The following is a 14553-nucleotide window of genomic DNA, read 5'->3' on the forward strand; positions in this document are numbered from 1 at the left end:
GTTTGGAGTTTTCCACTTCCTCCTTTAAATGATAACCTATCAGTTTTCAGTTAACCCATACTTTGAATTTTTAAAGGCCGAAGCCAATAAGCAACACAGGCTGATGGGAGGGCAGTGGACCAGCTGAGTGATTCAGTAGGATGCAAATGGAAACTTGGCTTGCTGTGCTGGTACACACTTGAGGGATTGGGCACAAAAACTAGGCCAGAACCGAGTCCCAAACCCAAGTAGGCAACACTGGGATTTATCAAATTAAACCCAAATGCCACAGCTTCACGGGAGCAGACCGGATTTCACCACTGCATTCTCAGAGGCAAGAGGGGTGGGGGGGGGGCCGCTGCTCCCCAACCCAACCACAAGGCAGAGCTCCAGTTTGTTCTGTGAAATTCAGAACACATTTTTTTTTTGTGTTTTTTTCCTCTTCAAAATTTGCTCCTGCCCTTCCTCAGGGTCTGCCTAGAACGAAAATACTAAGAGCCAAAAACACCCGCAGAAAGGCAGCTTTATTGTGAAATCCAATCTCAGCAAAAGCAGAATCAGCAATCTTTTGACCTTCCCTAGTAGTGAAGTATAACGGCCCCACATGGTTTAGATAACTAGGGAAAGGTCTGATGAGCTGTCAAACCACGGAAATTTTAGAGTTTTGCTTGTCACTCTATATAGAAATGATTCAGAAGTTTCTTAAATTCCAGAGGCTTCCTAAAGCACGACCAGGACGGCTGAGAAGACGCGTCTCTAGGTGACCCTGGGACCAATCTCCTGTTTCTGGAACTTTTGAAATTAGCCCAAGCCACATATCTAGACATAATGGATTTTGTTGGAGCATTCTGCACCAGACTTGACACAAGAGATAGATCGGTTCCAAACCAACATCTACTATAGAGGGGTGGGGCAAGCAAATGACTTTCCCCCAGTTTTTGGTTCCTATAGCGAAAGCTAATCCCAGACGTGGCTGGGACATGAAGGCTGGAGTCCTGGCAGCAGCAGCCATTGGGATGACTCATTCAAATATCAAGCCCTTTTTTATGCATAAATTATATTAGACATAGTCCTGCCTTTCAGGGGCTCCCTTGCCTAAAAGCATCCATTGTCTCGTTCTCTCTTGGCTTACACATGACATCCAAACTCATCTAAATCATTTCCAGCTTGCTCTCACGTCCTCTTCCGTCTTCCCAGCCCTTCTGCCATGCATTCTACCCTCCAGACCAAGGGTTGGCAAACTTTTTTCTGTAGATAGTCATATGATAAATATTTTAGGCTCGCGGGCCATGTGGTCTTTGTTACAACCATTCAACTCTGCTGTTGTGGAACAAAAGCAGTCATCTTTAAGACATAAATGAATGAGCATGGCTATCTCTCAGTAACATTTCACTTAAAAAAACAAAAACAAAAACAAGTGGCAGGCTAGATTTGGCCCCCAGAATGTAGTCTGCCAACTCCTGTTTTAGATACACCAAATGTATTCCTTTGCACGTGCTGGTTTCTTTTGTCTTGGAGCTTTTGTCCTTTACCCCCAGCTCAAATAAATTAATTTATTGGAACGCTATTAGGTGTCAGAGACTGTCCCGGGATCTAGAGATGTAACAGGGAGAAAACAGACAACATTTTCGACTGCATAGAATTCAGATTCTAGTGGGAGCAAAGAGATAGTAAATCAGTGGCAAACAAAAGCATGCAAGGCAGGTAGAACTACAATGAAGAAAAATCAGGCAAAGTAAGGGGTGAGGATGTTATTTTTCAAATTTAATTTATTTTTTACATTTACATCCAAGTTAGCATATCGTGCCACATGATTTCAGGAGCAGAATCCTTTTTTTTTTTTAATTTTTTTTCAACGTTTATTTATTTTTTTGGGACAGAGAGAGACAGAACATAAACGGGGGTGGGGCAGAGAGAGAGGGAGACACAGAATCGGAAACAGGCTCCAGGCTCCGAGCCATCAGAGCCCGACGCGGGGCGGGCTCGAACTCACGGACCGCGAGATCGTGACCTGGCTGAAGTCGGACGCTTAACCGACTGCGCCACCCAGGCGCCCCCAGGAGCAGATTCCTTAAGCCCCTTACTGATTTAGCCCATCCCCCCTGCCCCACCCCCTCCAATAACCCTCTGTTTGTTCTCCATATTTAAGGGTCTCTTCTGTTTTGTCCCCCTCCCTGTTTTTATATTATTTTTGCTTCCCTTCCCTTATGTTCTTCTGTTTTGTCTCTTAAAGTCCTCATATGAGTGAAGTTATACGATACTTGTCTTTCTCTGACTGACGAATTTCGCTTGGCGTAGGAAAATATGGAAGGCTTCAGGAATTTGCGTGTTATCTTTGCACAGGGCAGTGCTAATCTTCTCTGTGTTGTTCCAATTTTAGTACATGTGCCACCAAAGCGAGCACGAGGATGTTATTTAAAAATTTTTTTTTTCAACGTTTATTTATTTTTGGGACAGAGAGAGACAGAGCATGAACGGGGGAGGGGCAGAGAGAGAGGGAGACACAGAATCGGAAACAGGCTCCAGGCTCTGAGCCATCAGCCCAGAGCCTGACGCGAGGCTCGAACTCACGGACCGCGAGATCCTGACCTGGCTGAAGTCGGACGCTTAACCGACTGCACCACCCAGGCGCCCCACGAGGATGTTATTTTAAATAGAGTGGTCAAGGAAGGTAACTTTGATGAGGTGATATGGGCACAAAGATGAAAATAAAGTTATAAGCTCCATCAATGTGGATGAGGTGGGGGGTGGGGCAGGGTGGTAAGCATTCCAGGCAGAGGGAGTGCCAAGTACAAAGTGCCCAAGGCAGAGCATTCTTGATATACTGGAGGAAGTGAAAGGGGGCCAGGGTGGTGTAGTGAAGGAGTGAGGGAGGAGATCAGAAACGTAGCTGTGGGCAACGTTGTTTAAAGCCTTATAGGCCATGGAAAGGACTTTGATTTTTATTCTAAATAAGTATGGAAACCACTGAAAGGTAGAGAGCAGAGGGTGCTTGTCATCTGCCTTCTATTTTAATAGGATCTCTCCAATAGCCGCGTGTAAGATGAAGTGTAGGGAAGTTGGAATGAAAGCTGAGAGACCGCTAAGGAGGCTGTTGCAATAATCCGGGGGACAAATGTTGTTTAGGGGGATGATAGCTGCAATGGTATGAGTGGTCAGATGCTGAATATATTTTGAAGGCAAAGCTGAAAGGTAGTGTGTGGAGGAAATACTCAAGGATAACACCCAAGAATTTTAACCTGAGCAACTGGAAGGGTGAAATCTGATGGACTGAGATAGCAAAAACTGTAGGAATTACAGGTGGGGTGGGAATAACAAAGATTTATTTAAGTTATGTTATTCTTTTTTTTTTAACGTTTTTAAATATTTTCTTATTTTATTTTTGAGACAGAGAGAGACAGAACATGAATGGGGGAGGGTCAGAGAGAGAGGGAGACACAGAATCTGAAGCAGGTTCCAGGCTCTGAGCTGTCAGCACAGAGCCCGACACGGGGCTCGAACTCACAGACCATGAGATGAGATCATGACCTGAGCTAAAATCGGACACTCAACCGACTGAGCCACCCAGGCGCCCCTTAAGTTATGTTATTCTTAACATGCTTATTAGATCTGTAAGTGGTAACATTAAATAGGCAGTTGAATTAATGGTTTTGAGTTCAGTGGAAATAATATGGATAGACTAGTTATCTGGGAGTTACCTGCAATAAAGCTGAAATCAGATAGGATCAGTTAGGGAGAAGTCAGAAGAGACTAGAGGTCAGGGACTAAGTTCTGGAACAATCCAACGTTTGGAGGTTGGGAAGAGGAAGAAGAGCCACAAAGAAGACTTAAAATGAGTGACCAGTGAGACAGGAAGTGAAGTAAGAGTGACTACTCTGGGGCCAAGTGAAGAAAGCCTTTCCAGAAGGAGGAAATGAACAACTCTGTGAAATATTGCCAACATGTTGAGCAAGATGAGGACGAAGGCATGACCCAGATTTGGCAACATGGGAGCCATTGTTGACGTTTTGTTTGAGGAGTAGTGAGGATGATAGACTGTACAGAGTATATATGACAGAGGATGGGAGAGGCACAAATAGTACCTTCTTTCCCCTGGGATCCTCTAATACATTTTACCCTTACAACACTTTTCACAATTATACTTATTGGCTTATATCTCTATCTCCTCAACTGAGCTTTGAGCAACTTCAATGCTGAGCCATGTTTCATTCATCCTGTCTACAGTACAACACGGGCACAAATCAAGTACTCATCAAGTGTTTGTTGAATGAATATGATACTGTAATCTAAGAAGGAGAGTCTTCACGTAAATGAATATGAGTACCATTGAGACTAGAAAAAATAATACTAAGTAGAAGAACTTGAGAAAGAGGGAGAATGGGTACTTTTATTACCGCATGGTGTTACGTATGACACTAGAGGTATTCGGGTTTCTACCCTGAACATTTTACTTTTTTTTTTTTTTTTTTGTCTTGAAAGTACATATAAATTATTCTCCATAACATATGGTGAGATCAGTTAGTATAACTAGTCCAAATTTGCTAAAGAGGATAGTAAAGCCCTGGAAGGTTTAGGAAATATGCCCTCACCCTGTAGACCATGTGTGCTTGGTATAAGATTCCATAAAATGTGTCCCTCTCCTTTCTTTTGGGTTCCCAAAGTTACCAACACACCTCTGTTGTAAGACACCTCCCCAAATCCCTAATTACCCTTTTTGGTTGTTTTTTTTTTTTGTTTTTTTTTTTTTTAAGATTACATTTTTAAAAAACGAGAATCGCTAAAGGAATTACTTTGGGGTCTGAATAACACTGAGTTGATTAATTCTCTCCTGGTTGGAATGATTATTTGATCATTCAGTCCTTAGAGCCATGACTATTCAGATCCAGAAGCAAAAATTATTACATGATGATTCAAGTGACTTTCTGATTATACTGCTTAATAAAATTAACACTGACGTCTGAAACAGTGTCCAGAAGTCAAATGGTGATTTTCCAAGGGTCTATTAAAAAGAAAAAAAAAAAAAAAGTTTCATTTCAAAGGACAAAATGTTGCCAGTCCTTCTATCTCCAAGGGAGTAAGGATTAGTAAGTAGTTCAGTTAGTTCCTGCAAATTAGGGATTCAGTTATATTTTATTTATTCAATACGGGAGTTTTTATAAGTGTTGGGTGAGTCATTTGGTAAGACCAAAGCCAAGGTAAATTAAAGCAGTCGCTGGTTGAAGATATTTTTACTGCAATGAGTAGGTCTCCCTCTGGGTTTTGGATATACAGGTGTGGTCAAACTTTGGCATGGAAAGTAAGTAGAATCATGAATTCTAAACCAGTGACTCCTAATGTCTTGAGCATGTAATGCTACAGACACATCTAGACACATTTGCTATAAGAAGCCAAAAACAACATGTGACAGAGGAAATTAGATAGAAGCAGTTGTTCTCCCTTTAGAGTTTACTTACCAATGATCCCAAGGACCCAAATACCTACATATATATATATATATATATATATACATTTTTACAAAGAAATAATCTCCTAGAAAACTATTCTTGTGAATTACTCTTTTGTGCCTATCAAGCTTTCTATTTTGTGGGTCGTGGATTTAATAGGTTGTAATGCTGTTTCAAACACCATAGATACTTAATGCACCATGAAAACCCCTTAAGCTATGGGAAATTACAAAAATGTCTCAGTGCCATGGTCACAAATGTGAATGATCTTCTCGACATGAACTTCAAAGGTAAAATGAAATTACATTTCCTGTAGATTTCTGAGTGTTCATTGTCCAGTGACCATGGTCCCCAAGATTTCACCCATGCTTCTCAGGATTCTGTTCCAATCAGCTAGCCAACTCTCAGCTATGGTGGCTCTGGAAATTCAGGCCTGGGGATGCCCGGATGGCTCAGTTGGTTAAGCCTCCAAGTCTTGGTTTTGGTTCAGGTCATGATCCCAGTGTCGTGGGATCAAGTCCCAGGTCAGGCTCTGTGCCCACAGCACGGAGCCTGCTTGGGATTCTCTCTCTTCAAAATAAATAAATAAACATTAAAAATTTTTGTTCTTAGTCTCAGTTATCTTTTTGGACACACAAAATAATAGCTTTGTGCAGGTCAGAGAGGGGTTTCCTGGTGGTGTTGGTGCCTGTATAACAGGCTGTTGAATCCCGAGTCTCTGGTCTAAAGAGAGTATCTATCGATAAGGTAACCATAGGGCAAGTACTCATTGTCATCATCAGTTTTAATGAACTAGCAGAAACCAACAGATACTTTTAAATTAGTATCTAATGTTGATAATTACACAGATTTGCATTTTAGATTTTGTAAAATACATGACAGGGAGTAAAATATTATGGTCTCAGCACACCATGGGGGGGCCTGCAAACATGAGAAAATTGGTTTCTGTGTTTCTGTTTCCTCTCGTACTTACACTTTTCAAAGGGCCAGAGAAAGTTTCTGAAATTTTGTTTGTTAGGAGATGCTTCCCTTACCAAAAGGGAGAAGTCACTATCTTCTCCACATCACTAATGACCACTGATTGATAAAGGGGATTATATGTCAGCTCAGTGACTTCTTGGTGATTAGAGACAGTTTATACCCAGTTCAACAACTAATTTTTTAAAAATGGCAATGCCTGTAACCATTCTTGGAAACAGGTCCACCAGCTATAACAAGCTTTCTTGTATTACATTAGATCTCTGCAAAGCGGGTGTTCTCTTCCCTGAGTGCCTTCCTTCCCCAGGTTTTTGGTTTTGTTTTGTTTTGAGAGAGAGAGAGAGAGAGAGCACAGGCAAACAGGGCAGAGAGAGAGGGAGAGAGAGAATCCCAAGCAGGCTGTGTGCGAGCGTTGAGCATGACACAAGGCTCGATCTCATGGCAGTAAGATTACGACCTGAGCCAAAATCCAGATTTGGATGCTTAGCTGACTGAGCCACCCAGGTGCCCCTTCTCCGGGTTTCAACAGTTCTGAACAGCCACCCTCCAGTTCCCCGTCCATCACCTGCAGGCTACACACAAATAGAATTGTTTTTTATTTTCTCTCTTTCCTTGTTCTTAAAAAAAAAAAAATGTTCTCTCTCTTTTTCTCCCCCTTCGACAATTTCTAAGCTGGCAGTACATGTCTTTTAAAGGCAATTTAGCAGGGGGCGCCTGGGCGGCTCCGTAGGTTGAGCGATCAACTCTTCATTTTGGCCTAGGTCACGATCCCAGGGTCGTGGGATCGAGCCCTGTGTCCAGCTCCATGCTCAGCATGCTTTTTCAGATTCTCACTCCCTCTGCCCCTCTCCCCTACTCACTCTCTTTCTCTCTTTCTCCCAAATAAAATACCAAAATAGAGAAAGGAAAGGCAATTTAGGAAAGCGGTTAATATAAAGGCTTGGTGCTAACCAGCCTTGGGTTTGAATCTCGGGTCTGACACTTACTAACTCTGCCCCTTTGGGCCAGGTACTAGACTTCCCACCAAGCTTCAGATTTTTCATCTGAAAAATGGGGATATCGGTAACTACCTTCAGGATTATTTTAGAGACGAGTCAACATAGCGTCACTAAAAGGCTGAACAGTGTCCAGCATGTTAAGGCTTCAAGTTATTATTACTGGAAAAAAAAAAAAAAAAAAAACCCGACACATTGACTTGTAGAAAACATAGGAAACGTGAATTCCTTCACAGAAATAATATTTGCGAGGACCTAATGGACCCGCTAACACGCTGCAAAATTTGCTCAAGCTGACATTAATAGGAATAAAATGCAGACCTTTGTCACCCAACTCCAGGCAAGTCTCATTTAGTGCAGACACAAAGAAAAGACTGAGAGAGACAAAAACATAGAAAGCCACTAACTTGACACTTAAAATTGTATAGCTCTGCTCTTCTCTCAAGAAAGCACATTAGAAAGTGTATTTGGCCTAACAGTGTGTGGTATCGGTCAATTAAGGTTATAAAATAACACAAAGAACAGGCCCTCATCAGACTTTGGTGCTTTGCAATAGATGAAAAAGCAAGAAGAGATTTAATCGGCTTCCACGGGCTTGGGTTCCTCTTCCTGACTCTGAGAAGAAGGAGTCTTGCTTTATTCTGGTTATTTCCAGAGGAGAGCCCTCCTCCCTCCCCCAAGTATTCAGGCTAATTACAACTGGTGAGGTAGTTTCCAGGCTGAATAAGAAATCAAAAGGGAAGGGAGGGGAGGCGGTGTGGATTTCAGAGAAAAAATAACTTAAGAAAAAGTATGTTCTCAGAGGGGGAAAAATTAGAGAATCAGGTCACTGAGCTGGAGCCAGGAAAAATCCACATGAGTGGAAACTGGAGCATTGAAAGTATTTCATATTAACACATCCAAAGGCTGAATGTGCCTGGCCCAGAGGATGTTCCTCCCCCTCCTGGAAAGTGGCTGGGGGCTGGAAGACCTCTAGGCTTTTCTATGTCATATTCATTCACTAATCAGCGCTATTCAGCCAATTGCACATGTGGTCTTATATCGGTGCCCTGGAAAACACGGGGACCACATAGCAACGATTATAATCAACATCACTGGAGACTCCTATACCGGCTTCTGAAATATGAAGCTTCAAATCAGACACGGCACCAATGAAAACAAGCAGTTTCTCCCTTCCTTCCTTCCTTCCTTCCTTCCTTCCTTCCTTCCTTCCTTCCTTCCTTCTCTATTTGGTTCTGCTAAGTCTACAGTTTTAGATTCAAGTACCTGACAATTATATATCAATAGAGACAGAATGCATTTTGCCTGAAGCAAAGATAGAAATGGTTTAAAGGGCAAGCAAAGTGTCATGTATCAGTAGACATTAGTTGAGGTTAAACTCTGCCGATGTGACTAGAATGCGGACATCTTTGTTAGCGTCAATGTCTCGAAATTGGCGGTGTGGCCTGGCATACATATTTCCTTAATGACTTTCCAGGGCAAGAGGAAAATATCTAACAGCACTCCATACATCTAAGGGTCTTAAACTTATTTCTCTCTTGTTTTCACTCAAAATTGTCAAGCCTTTTTATTAGCCAAATTTTAACTGAAAACTGGACATGAAACACACAATACAATCCTGAAAATCTCGGCCAAAAAAAAAAAAATCAATATTTTCTTTTGATTGTATGGCTAATTATGCCTCCACTGAGGTATTACTGGGCCTGAATTTGGGGGTGAGGCCCTAATGGACCCAAGAATGCACTGCAAGATCTGCTGAAGGTGACATGAATAAGAATGAAAAGCAGACCTTTGTCACCCAACTCCAGGCAAGTTTCGTTTAGTGCAAACACAGAAAAAGCTAAGAGAGAGAAAACAGGAAGAAAAAAAAAAAAAGAAACAAAAACAAAACAAACAAAAAAACCTTACACTGCTCAGGAAAAATACCAGAGGAGTATTTTTTTTTCTTTGTCAGCTTAGTCATACATCTCTGGTGGCTGTCTTCTTCCTTATGTGTCCCTCTGCAACTTACCGGACTTCATGTGTCATATCAGAGATGACTAGGGAGGAGTTTTTGTTTTGTTTTATCGGGCTAATCCCAGATTTTAATGACTTGCTGAAGTCTTCTCCCCGCGTTTCAGCTCAGTGTAACTTTCTAACTTATACATAGTACTTATGATCCCAGCTGGTCCAGCGGTTCTGAACTAGTGAGTTCCGTGCGAGAGCCTCTAAAGGAGAGCTCTTGAAACATACCAGTCCCAGACCAATTGAATTGGATTACCCAGAATTGGGGTCTGGGAGCTAACCAGTTCCCTTTAAATTATCTCAATAAATTTAAATTAATCTGCTGTGTAACAAACCGTCCAATACCTAATGCCTTAAGACAACAAATTGCTGTCTGTGATGATTCTGTGGGTCCGGAATTAGGGCAGGACGCAACTGGATGGCCCTTCAGCTCCACGTTATGTCACCTGGAGTCATTCAGCTGCATTCAGTGGGCCCAATGGTCCGATAGGCTTCATTCACGTGACTGCCACCTCAGTGATCTCCTGCAAGACGCCTCTCTCTCCAGATGGCCAGCATGGGCTTCTTTATAGTGTGGTGACCATGTTAGACTTCTTGAATGTCACCTGGCTTTAAAAGAGAGGAATCAGAAAGTGCCAGCCTCTTTCAAGGTGTAGCATCAGAAGTCCCAAATCACTTCTTCCAAGTTCTGTTTGTCAAAGGCCAGCCCATATTTAGAGGGAAGTCAAATGAGCTCTCATTCTTGATATGGGGAGCAGCATATACGTACAGAGGCTGAGAAATTGCCTGGCGGCCATATTTTGAGAGTATAGATTATATACGAGCAGTTCCTGGTCCCAAAGTCATGGCAGACATTTCTAGCCCATCATTATGGCCTCTGCCACTGTTACTGGACATAGTACCAGGGTTGTTCTCAATGCTGCACCTCAGAGGTTAGAGGTCAGTAGATTATACCTACTGTGCAGGTTAAAATGTATTGACAAACCTGCTTTATTGGGAAGAGAGGAAGTTCTCAAGTATCTCTGCTGTGCAACAGGAAGCAGAGTTATTGGCGTTCTCCGGGAAGATTAGGAAAGGGCCAACGTCCTCGTGGCCCTGCCTTGGGTGGGGGGGTGGAGGGGGGGTATGGCTCATGAGCTCTCGCAATAATCTTGTGAAGTAGAAATTGCAGGTTTTGTTTTTCTTCTCTAGTTTGTAAATGGGAAAACTGGGGCTGACCAAACACAAGCCACCATTTCAAGTGCTACAGAAGGAATAAAACGTACTTGGACATTGTTGCAGTTCTTAGTTCTTTCTTGCAAAGGAAAGGTATTTGAACAACTATTTCTAATACCCAACAGAATGAAATGAAGGTTATCAGAGAAGTAGGAACAACACAGTCCTGGGAGTCAGAGGCAGGAAAGATGAACTCAGAAGAAAATGGTTTGCACATCAGAGAATTAAGAAAAATATCAAGTCATAAAATATTTTTGTGAAAACATCCTCTTTAAGATCATACTATAGACAAAAAGAGGCCATTTAATGACATCATCCATTTTGGTCGCAAAACTGACACCAAAACAAACCCATACTGGTTTGTTCCTTGTTAATTCTAAGAATTCCTGTATAAATATACATCCATAATATAAGACTTTTAAATGTATCTTTAATGAAGTTAGTTTCATAGTTTTAGTTTTCTTTTTCAAAATGGAGACCCAATCAAACCAATTTTTTTCACCACTTACTATGAAATGTAAGACCTATTTTTGGTTGAATTATTGTAAGTGGCATTTTTTTTCTGATACCCATTATTTTGGGGTTATAAAGTTAATGCATAAAAAGTACTTACCATATAATGAGTGCTTTATAGATGTTAGTCATTTATTACTATTTTTAGTAAGTTTTTAATTTTATGACAGTTTTAGATTTACAGAAAAGTTGTGAACATAGTACGGATTTCCTATATGCTCCACATTCAGTTTCCCCTATTAGCATCTTGCATTTGTATGGTACATTTCATGGTACGTTTGTTAAAACTAATGAACCAATGTTGACACATTATTATGACCTAAGATCCATACTTTACTCAGGTTTTCATAGTTTTTGCCAAATGACCTTTTCTATTCCTGGATCCCACTCAGGATACCACATTAAATTTAGTAGTCATGTCTCCTTCGGCTATTCTTGGCTGTGACAATTTCTCAGACTTGCCTAAATTTTAATGACCTTAACAGTCTGGGGGAGTACTGATCAGATATTTTTTGTAGGAGGCCTCTCACCTGCGACGTGCCTGATGTTTTTCTCGTGATTATATTAGGATTATGTGTTTTGTGGAGGAAGACCACAGAGGTGAATTTCCATTTTCACCACATCAAGACAATGTGCTATCAACATGACTTATCACTGTTGATGTTAACCTTGGTTACTTAGCTAAGGTAGCATTTGTTAGTTTTTTTTCCATTATAATCCAAACTGTACTCATTGGAAAGAAGTCATTATGCATAGCCTGCACTTAAGGAGGGTGTGTGGGGGGATGGTGCGGGTGCTGTGTTCAACTTCCTGAGGATGACTATCTACATAAATTATTGGGAAATAGGCATGGGAGTTTTGTCTGTTTCCTTCCCCCTCCTCCCTTTATTTATTTATAAATATTTGTTTATTTATTCTGGGTTTTTTTTTTATCAATATGGACTCGTGGATATTTATTTTATATTTTGGGTTATAATCCAATACTACATTATTTTATTGCTCAAATTATTTCAGCTTTGGTCATTGGAAGCTCTTTCAATTGACTCTTGGGTCCCTTTAAAATATTCCCATTGAGCAATCCCTATCAAAATAACACTAGCATTCTTCACAGACCCAGAACAAACAATCCTAAAATTTGTCTGGAACCAGAAAAGATCCCGAATAGCCAAAGCAATCTTGAAAAACAAAACCAAAGCTGGAGGCATCACAATCCCAGACTTCAAGCTGTATTACAAAGCTGTAATCATCAAGACAGTATGGTACCGGCACAAAAACAGACACTCGGATCAATGGAACAGAATAGAGAACCCAGAAATGGACCCACAAACATATGGCCAACCAATCTTTGACAAAGCAGAAAAGAATATCCAATGGAATAAAGAGTCTCTTTAGCAAATGTTGTTGGGAAAACTGGACAGCAACATGCAGGAGAATGAACCTGGACCACACTCTTAAACCATACACAAAAATAAACCCAAAATGGATGAAAGACCTAAACATAAAATAGGAAGCCATCAAAATCCTAAAGGAGAAAGCAGGCAAAAACCTCTTTGACCTCAGCAGCAGCAACTTTTTACTCAACATGTCTCCAGGGACAAGGGAAACAAAAGCAAAAGTGAACTATTGGGACCTCATGAAAATAAAAAGCTTCTCTGCACAGCAAAGGGAACAATCAGCAAAACTAAAAGGCAGCTTATGGAATGGGAGAAGATATTTGCAAACAACATATCAGATAAAGGGTTAGTATCCAAAATCTATAAGGAACTTATCAAACTCAACACCCAAAAAACGAATAATCCAGTGAAGAAATAGGCAAAAGATACGAATAGATGCTTCTCCAAAGAAGACATCCAGATGGCCAACCGACACATGAGAAAATGCTCGACATCACTCATCATCAGGGAATACAAATCAAAACCACAATGAGATATCACCTCACGCCTGTCAGAATGGCTAACATTAACAACTCAGGCAATACCAGATGTTGGTGAGGATGCGGAGAAAGAGGATCTCTTCTGCACTTTTGATGGGAATGCAAACTGGTGCAGCCCTCTGGAAAACAATATGGAGGTTCCTCAAAAATTTAAAAACAGAACTATCCTACGACCCAGCAATTGCACTACTAGGTATTTATCCAAAGGATACAGGTGTGCTGTTTCAAAGGGGCACATGCACCCCAATGTTTATAGGGGCGCTATCAACAATAGTCAAAGTATGGAAAGAGCCCAAATGTCCATCGATGGATGAATGGATAAAGAAGATGTGGTATATATATATACGATGGAGTATTACTTGGCAATCCAAAAGAATGAAATCTTGCCATTTGCAACTACGTGGATGGAATTTGAAGGTATTATGCTAAGCGAAATTAGTCAGTCAGAGAAAGACAAATATCACATGACTTCACTCATATGAGGACTTTAAGATACAAAACACATGAACATAAGAGAAGGGAAGCACAAATAATATAAAAACAGGGAAAGGGACAAAACATAAGAGACTCTTAAATACGGAGAACAGAGGGTTACTGGAAGGGTTGTGGCAGGGGGGATGGGCTAAATAGGTAAGGGGTATTAAGGAATCTACTCCTGAAATCATGGTTGCACCATATGCTAATTGGATGTAAATTAAAAATAAATGAATAAATAAATACATTAATTAATTAATTAAAAATGAAAAAATAAATTAAATTAAATACTCTCATTGATGTGAACTTGTTTTTGTTGTGGGAGTGTTTTTTATTTTGTTTGCTTTTCTAAGTGGTTCCTTACTTCCTGGCACGACAAGATAATCCCATTTCAGCTTGTGTATTTCTTGTCTCAGTCCTAGAATTAGCTATTTCTCCCAGGAATTCTGGTTCCTTTTATGAGAGAATGAATGGGATTAGAAACCAAGATCTGGAGCACTTGGCTGGCTCAGTCTTTAAGCATCTGACTTCAGCTCAGGTCATGATCTCACAGTTGGTGAGTTCGAGTCCCACATTGGGTGAGCACAAGCCCCACTTCAGGTAAAACCACAAGCCCCAGGTGAGCCTGACTCTCTCTCTCTCTCTCTCTCTTTCTCCCCCCCCCCCCCCCCCCCCCCCCGCCCTTCTCCTTGCTAAAAGAAAAGAAAGAAACCAAGATCTGGGTGCTAGGTGTGTTCACTGCTACCGAGTGTTATTGCTTCTTGGGTCTCTCAACTGACAGAGTAAGAAAATGTACATGTGTATACCAGCTTATGTATGTGCACATATCTATAAATACTTTGTACATAACTTTGTATATGTTAGGCTTACCATTAGTTCACGCTGATGCCTCCAACTCTAGTCCATGACCACACCCTCTCTTTGCTCCCACTTTGTGACCTCATGCTCAAAGGGGTGAGCAGGCAGCATCCACACCTGCCCTCCATTTATTTAATTGTTCCATTCCTTTGCACATATA

At 41.1% G+C, this 14553-nt stretch overlaps 1 non-coding gene across 1 annotated transcript; it reads right to left on the minus strand.

The window, feature by feature from the left end:
• Nucleotides 1–2277: 2277 nt before the first annotated feature.
• Nucleotides 2278–2383, minus strand: LOC111561519. Its single transcript, XR_002744170.2, has one exon. It is a non-coding gene; the product is annotated as a U6 spliceosomal RNA (small nuclear RNA).
• Between the last annotated feature and the right edge of the window lie 12170 nt (nucleotides 2384–14553).

Source organism: Felis catus, chromosome B4 (assembly GCF_018350175.1).
Source record: "Felis catus isolate Fca126 chromosome B4, F.catus_Fca126_mat1.0, whole genome shotgun sequence".
Classification (NCBI taxonomy): domain Eukaryota; kingdom Metazoa; phylum Chordata; class Mammalia; order Carnivora; family Felidae; genus Felis; species Felis catus.